This window comes from Arachis ipaensis, chromosome B04, assembly GCF_000816755.2.
Source record: "Arachis ipaensis cultivar K30076 chromosome B04, Araip1.1, whole genome shotgun sequence".
Classification (NCBI taxonomy): Eukaryota; Viridiplantae; Streptophyta; class Magnoliopsida; order Fabales; family Fabaceae; genus Arachis; species Arachis ipaensis.
This window is the reverse complement of record NC_029788.2, coordinates 48,396,178-48,404,110: the sequence shown is the minus strand read 5'-3', so window position 1 is coordinate 48,404,110 and position 7,933 is coordinate 48,396,178. Positions and strand designations below refer to the sequence as shown.

Sequence of the window (7,933 nt, the reverse complement as noted above, 5' to 3'; positions counted from 1 at the left end):
TGGGTGATGGAGAAGATGGTTGCTATGGCTATTAGGAGTGTGAATGGAATATGTGAATGATGTATGGGTTATGGGTATTTTGGTTTAGTATTAGGCACAGAGAAAGTGAGGATTTTTTTTCCAATACAGGGGGCGTCATTTTTAACAAAAGAAAATTGGGAAACTATGAAATTTAAATAAGGGTTTAACAAAAACAAATTCTGAATATATTACATTATTACTGACTAACTCTATGTACCTATCAGGTCCTTATACGACCTGTGATTTGTTTTTTTTTTTTGGGAATCTTTCTAGATAGTTACTATTGAACTCACATTAAAATTGTGTACTATTAATTCAATTTGATTGACATAAATTGATTGATATTGTAAATTACTTCATTTATATCCATAGAACAAAAATTTAAATAAAAATTAAACATATATCTAAAAAAGATCCAAGACTTTTACATGGTACGTTTCCATTAATAATTTTATAGTTAATTTTTTTTTTTCCTGAGATTCAATTATGTTAATACTATTATATTTTTTATCCGCTATATGATCTTTCACAGGTATAATTAGGACATTTGTAATTTATAAAATTGATTAAAAGAAACCCGCGTTATGCGCGGGTATTAGACTAGTTTACTTTATGGTCATTTATTTTCCAGCACTTTACTTTCTTGTACTTTACATTTATGCCATTTACTTTCATGCACTTTATTGCTTTCTTTTACTTTTATGTCATTTACATTTCTTGTTGATTATCTCTCCTTAATGTTTGTCTAACTAGAATAATCAATCAACTATTGTTTGCTTACTCCGTTAATCCTCGTGGGATCGACCTCACTCTTGTGAGTTTTATTACTTGATACGACCCAGTGCACTTGCCGGTAGTTATTGCGGAAGAATTAATTTCTTTTCTTATCAAGTTTTTGGCGCCATTGTCGGGGATTAATTGTGATTAACAAACTACCGGTTGGTTGATTACCTAGATTAGACACCCTTTATTTTGTTTTTATTACTTTCGTTCCTTTATTTTCTCTTGCCAATCAACTGTTTGTGTTAATGCCTCACTAAGGATTTCTTGGTGACAAAATGAAATTCTTTGTTTATTGGTGATTGTGTTATTGACACACAACAGTTTCTTTATTTGCTTAGTTTTCTTTCAAATAAATTGAGATGAGATTGCATAAGATAAGTTTGGTGTTGCCTTGCAACAATTTCTTTCCAATTCTTTACTGGATACTTGCATCAATTCCCATTGAAAGTGTCACACTAAGTTTGGTGTGCCACTCATTTTCTATGTAATGTATCATGAACACTCTCTCATTTTTGCAATCACAATATCTCTGTTTCTTGTGCATTTTTTGTGATTCTTAATTCTTCTTGCCTAAAACACATGTACTACTAACACTCCATTGTTTAAGATATTCATGACCCATCATAAATCCCATCACTACTGTTTTTATTTGTTGCTTGAAGCAATTATTCTAAGTTGGTGTGGGAAGGAGAAGAATATGAGGAAAAGACATCAATAACAATGAAGATTAACTACAAGGTGGTAAAGTTTCTTTTTCTCTTATTTGTTCTATGTACATTCAATTGCATGATTGATGAGCGGATAATTTATACGCTTTTTGGCACTATTTTTAGTAGAATCTGGTTACTTTTAGGGATGTTTTCATTAGTTTTTATGTTAAATTCACATTTCTGGACTTTACTATTAGTTTGTGTGTTTTTCTTTGATTTCAGGTATTTTCTGGCTGAAATTGAGGGACTTGAGCAAAAATCAGATTCAGAGGTTGAAGAAGGACTGCTGATGCTGTTGGATTCTGACCTCCCTGCACTCAAAGTGGATTTTCTGGAGCTACCAAACTCAAAATGGCGTGCTTCCAATTGCGTTGGAAAGTAGACATCCAGGGCTTTCCAGAAATATATAATCGTCCATACTTTTCCCAAGTTTAGATGACGCAAACTTGCGTTCAACGCCAGTTCTCTGCCCAATTCTGGCGTCCAGCGCCAGAAACAAGTTGCAAAGTGGAGTTCAACGCCCAAACTGGCACAAAAGCTGGCGTTCAACTCCAGAAAGAGCCTCTGCACGTGTAACATTCAAGCTCAGCCCAAGCACACAGCAAGTGGGCCCCGGAAGTGGATTTATGCATCAATTACTTATTTCTGTAAATCCTAGTAACTAGTTTAGTATAAATAGGACTTTTTACTATTGTATTAATCATCCTGAGTTTTATCTTCGGATCATAGAAGTCTTGGTTACTTCGGTTCCCCTCTGGGGCCGAGACCAATGAACTCCATTATCACTTATGTATTTTCAACGGTAGAGTTTCTATACTCCATAGATTAAGGTGTGGAGCTCTGCTGTTCCTCAAAGATTAATGCAAAGTACTACTGTTTTTCTATTCAATTCAACTTGTTCCGCTTCTAAGATAGTCATTCGCACTTCAACCTGAATGTGATGAACGTGACAATCATCATCATTCCTTATGAACGCGTGCCTGAGAACCACTTCCGTTCTACCTTAGATTGAATGAGTATCTCTTGGATCTCTTAATCAGAATCTTCGTGGTGTAAGCTAGATTGATGGCGGCATTCATGAGAGTCCGGAAAGTCTAAACCTTGTCTGTGGTACTCCGAGTAGGATTCTGGGATTGAATGACTGTGACGAGCTTTAAACTCGCGATTGCTGGGCGTAGTGACAGACGCCAAAGGAGGGTGAATCCTATTCCAGCATGATCGAGAACCTCAGATGATTAGCCATGCTGTGACAGAGCATTTGGACCATTTTCACAAGAGGAGGGAATGTAGCCACTGACAACGGTGATGCCCTTGCATAAAGCCAGCCATGGAAAGGAGTAAGACTGATTGGATGAAGACAGTGGGAAAGCAGAGATTCTGAGGAACGAAAGCATCTCTACACGGTTATCTGAAATTCTCACCAATGAATTACATAAGTATTTCTATCCCTATTTTCTGTTTAATTAGTATTATTTTCGAAAACTCCATAATCAATTATTATCCGCTTGACTGAGATTTACAAGGTGACCATAGCTTGCTTCATACCAACAATCTCCATGGTATCGACCCTTACTCACGTAAGGTTTATTACTTGGACGACCCAGTGCACTTGCTGGTAAGTTGTATCGAAGTTGTGACAAATTATGAATTGAGATTAGAGCACCAAGTTTTTGGAGCCATTACCAGAGATCACAATTTCGTACACCAATGATTGTCTCTTATTCCTTTGTATACATGTGTGTTGTGAATAAGCATAGCTTTATTGCTGAATTGTAACATGTGCTATGACATTATGACTACCATCTTGAGTTTTGTGAGTTCAAAGTAATTAAGCATCACGATCATAAACAAACAAGGTAATTAAAGAAGAAGTTAGTATGAGCTTATAAGTATTGGGAAGTTAGCATTATTATTGTTGCCCAATTGTATTTGAATTTGTTTAATTGAAGTTTTCATCTAGGATATTTTATGAATTTTTTTTTGAAATCTTGAAAACCTTGAAGAAGCAAATGCAATTAAGGCAAGAAAAGAAAAGAGAAAGAATTAGAAAGCTGAAGGCTCTGAGTACCAATGAGAATTCATTTGTCAAGTACTTATGGTGTTTATGTATCAAGCAAAAGACTTAAAAACAAAAAATTTAGAGTCAAGGCTAGGCTCAAGTGCAAAGCACTCCCTCAAAGCTCAAGGATCTGAGCATCAATTATTAGAGAATAAAGAAAAGAAACTAATGATCTTAAAGAGGTCCTCTAATTAAATGCTTGTGGTACTTATGTATCAAGTGGTCATACTTGAAAACAAAGCATTTAGAGTCGTAGCTCTCAACAAATGGTGCAAAGCACCCAAAAAGCTAAGCTAAGAAAAAAATGAAAACCTTGTTTCAAGGAAGGAACATAAAGAAAAAGATTTCATAAAATGAGCTAGATAGAAGCATCAATCATTTGAATCTCTTTTGTGATTGTAGCATGCATAAGAAACTAGCCAACCATGAGCATAAAAATTGCTACTCTTCTCACCTTGGTTTGTCAAAATTTATTGCATGATTCTTTGTTTGCTTGAGGATAAGCAAAGCTTAAGTTTGGTGTTACGATGACTGCGCATCATGTTATGTTTTTCTATGCTTTTTTATATCAAAATTTAATTCATTATGCTTAATTATTGAGTATTTTTAATCTTAAGTTGTATATTGCTTTGATTTCTTTGAATTGTTTAACTTTGTAGAAAATGGTGGAAAAAGAAGCAAAAAGCACAGAACAAGCAAAGAAAGTTGGCGTGTTCTAGGCAGGGCACGCCAAGCTTGTGAACCCAACTCTCATCAATGGGCGTGCCACTTGGTGCTTTGGACGTGGCACACCAAGCTTGTGAACCCAACTCTCATCAATAGGCGTGCCACTTGGTGCTCTGGGCGTGGCACGCCAAGCATGTGAACTCAAGATCTTAAAGAGAGCATGCCACTTGGTGTTTTGGGTGTGGCACACCAGGCCAACATTCCAGCAAAGAAGATTGAAAAGTTCTACATGGGCGTGGCACGTCGTCTTGGGCGTGGCACGCCAGGGCATATGCCAGCCTGACCTCTGATGAGCGGATACTTTATACGCTTTTTGAGGGTAATTTCATGTAGTTTTTAGCATATTTTAGTTGGTTTTTAGTATATTTTTATTAGTTTCTAGGAAAAATTCATATTTCTGGACTTTACTATGAGCTTGTATGTTTTTCTGTGATTTCAGGTATTTTCTGGCTAAAATTGAGGGAGCTGAGTAAAAATTTGATTCAGGCTGAAAAAGGACTACAGATGCTGTTGGATTCTGACCTCCCTGCACTCGAAATGGATTTTCTGGAGCTACAGAAGTCCAAATGGCACGCTCTTAATTAAGTTGGAAAGTAGACATCCAGGGCTTTCTAGCAATATATAATAGTTCATACTTTACTCAAGGATAAAGGACGTAAACTGGCGTTCAACGCCAGTTCCATGTTGCATTCTGGCATTAAACGCCAGAAACAGGTTACAAGTTGGAGTTAAACGCCAGAAATAGGTTACAACCTGGTGTTTAACTCTGGAAACAGCCTAGGCATGTGTAAAGCTCAAGTCTCAGCCCCAGCACACACCAAGTGGGCCCCAGAAGTGGATTTCTGCACTATCTATCTTAGTTTACTCATTTTCTGTAAACCTAGGTTACTAGTTTAGTATTTAAACAACTTTTAGAGATTTATTTTGTATCTCATGGCATTTTTAGATCTGAACTTTGTACTCTTTGACGGCATGAGTCTCTAAACTCCATTTTTGGGGGTGAAGAGCTCTGCTGTATGTCGATGAATTAATGCAATTATTTCTGTTTTCTATTCAAACACGCTTGTTTCTATCTAAGATGTTCATTCGCACTTCAATATGATGAATGTGATGATCCGTGACACTCATCACCATTCTCAATCTATGAATGTGTGCCTGATAATCACTTCTGTTCTACCTTCGATTGAATGAGTATCTCTTGGATTTCTTAATCAGAATCTTCGTGGTATAAGCTAGAATCTATTGGCAGCACTCTTGAGAATCCGGAAAGTCTAAACCTTGTCTGTGATATTCTAAGTAGGATTCAGGGATTGAATGACTGTGACGAGCTTCAAACTTACAAGGGTTGGGCATAGTGACAGACACAAAAGGATCAATGGATCCTATTCCAGCATGAGTGAGAACCGACTGATGATTAGCCGTGCGGTGACAGCGTACCTGGACCATTTTCACTGAGAGGATGGATGGTAGCCATTGACAACGGTGATCCACCAACACACAACTTGCCATAGGAGGAACCTTGCGTGCGTGAAGAAGAAGACAGGGGGATAGCAGAGATTCAGAAGACAAAGCATCTCCAAAACTCCAACATATTCTCCATTACTGCATAACAAGTATTTAATTCATGCTCTTTTATTTTTCGCAATCCAAACTGAAAGTTATAATTGATATCCTGACTAAGGATTACAAGATAACCATAGATTGCTTCAAGCCAACAATCTCCGTGGGATTCGACCTTTACTCACGTAAGGTATTACTTGGATGACCCAGTGCACTTGCTGGTTAGTGGTACGAGTTGTGAAAAGTGTAATTTACAATTCGTGCACCAAGGTTTTGGCGCCTTGCTGGGGATTGTAAGACCCAGAACCTTTGAAAAGTCTTTTTATGATCAAGTCTCAAATCATATGGTTATTTATAGCCTTAATTACATAAATTATTTTATTAAAGGTAATTAAGGCAAGTTTTGATTTATTGAATTTGAGACGAGTTATGATTATTATCCAATTTTATAATTATTGGATTATTTTCTATATTTAAATTATAAAGTTGATAGTTATAAAATAATAAGGATTTTATATGATTTGAATTAGGTAAGTAATATTTTAAATATTACTATTGCTATTTTGGAAAAATGAAGAAATTAAGTAAATTATTTCTAATTATTTGATTTGGGCATTTTATTGAAAGTAATTTGTAAAAATTGATGAGCAAATAGTATTTTCTATATACATCTAGTGTTGGATTTAATTTGGGTTTTAATTACCATATTATCCCCAATTTTAAGTGAAATTACTAAAATGCCCATAACTCTAATTTTTTGAAAATAAAACCCTAACCCTAAAAATCCTAACCCGTTACCGTTTCCTATCAGAAGCTGCAGCACCCGCAAGCCCCTTTCTCCCCCCCAAAAACGAAAAGCACACACACATAACAGGGGAGGAGAACTTCTGAGAGAGCTGAGGGAAACCTATCAGAAGCTGCAGCACCCGCAAGCCCCTTTCTCCCCCCCAAAAACGAAAAGCACACACACAAAACAGGGGAGGAGAACTTCTGAGAGAGCTTAGGAAAAGAGAGGGGGCTTCACCCACGCCGCCATCGTCCTCACTGCAACTCACCACGAGCCGCCGATCGCGCTCCAGTTCAGCCCGCCACCGCCGCACCATCGGCGCCGTCGAGCTCGCGAGCGTGGAGGAGGCACAGCGCCGCCGGTTTCGTCGGGTTTCCACCGTCGAACCCGTCCCTACCACCGCTGCTAACCACACGCACAGAGAGAGAGGGTGCGCGAAAAAGGAGCCGCCGCGGGGTTGCTGTCGCCGCTGTGAGGCTGGGCTCGCCGCTGTTGAGAGTCGCTGCCTTCCTTCACCATCACCGAAGATCCATCACCGGAGCTGCTGGGCTCGCTGTATACTACTGTTGTGTCACTGGAACTGTCCTGGTGTTTTGCCACTCATTCAGATTCTGCTCTGTTTTGGGTTAGTGCTGTTGCTATTGTTTTGGCTGCCGAAAAACCTCGATGCCGCCACCTCTGCTGCCGGAAATAGCCGCTGAGTCTTCTATGATGGTAAGCTCTAACCCTGCTTCAACTTCTTTACCTGTTAATTTCTCCATGGGCCATGAGAGTTGTTGCTAAGGCTGGTTGTGTCAGGAGTTTACTGCGAGTTGCCGTCGTTCTGGTCACCGGCTGTGAAGTTGGTGTTGCCGGAATCCACCACTGGTGCAGCCGCTACTTGGTTCCCTCGAGTTCGGTAAGCGTTTTGTTTGGAAGAGTCCTTTAATCGCTGTTTTATTATCATACACTGACGTTTTGTGGCGTTAATTGCTATACGATTGAGTTTCGGTTGTTGTATGTTGCGATTAGAGTTGTTGAGACTGTTGCAAAAGTGGCTTGGAACCGAGGTTTTGGCTGCCGGGATTTTGATTGTTGATTTTGGGTCGAGGCGAAAAGTATTCTGTGACGCGTTTGGGCTATGGTTTTGCGTTTTGAGGTAGGGGCGCTTTCCGAAAACTACAGTTTATTATTGGAATTATTACATATGGATACTGATGTGAGATATGGTGTATTTGGTGATTGTATCTGCCTTATGTATTATTTGATTGACTCAAATGACTATGGATGTTGGTTTGGCTGAATTGT

The 7,933-nt window shown here is 38.5% G+C and overlaps 1 long non-coding RNA gene across 1 annotated transcript; it reads left to right on the top strand.

Moving 5' to 3' along the window:
- LOC107637755 lies at window positions 7,201–7,848 on the top strand. The gene is made up of 3 exons (XR_001619502.2): window positions 7,201–7,360; window positions 7,445–7,544; window positions 7,658–7,848. It is a non-coding gene; the product is annotated as an uncharacterized LOC107637755 (long non-coding RNA).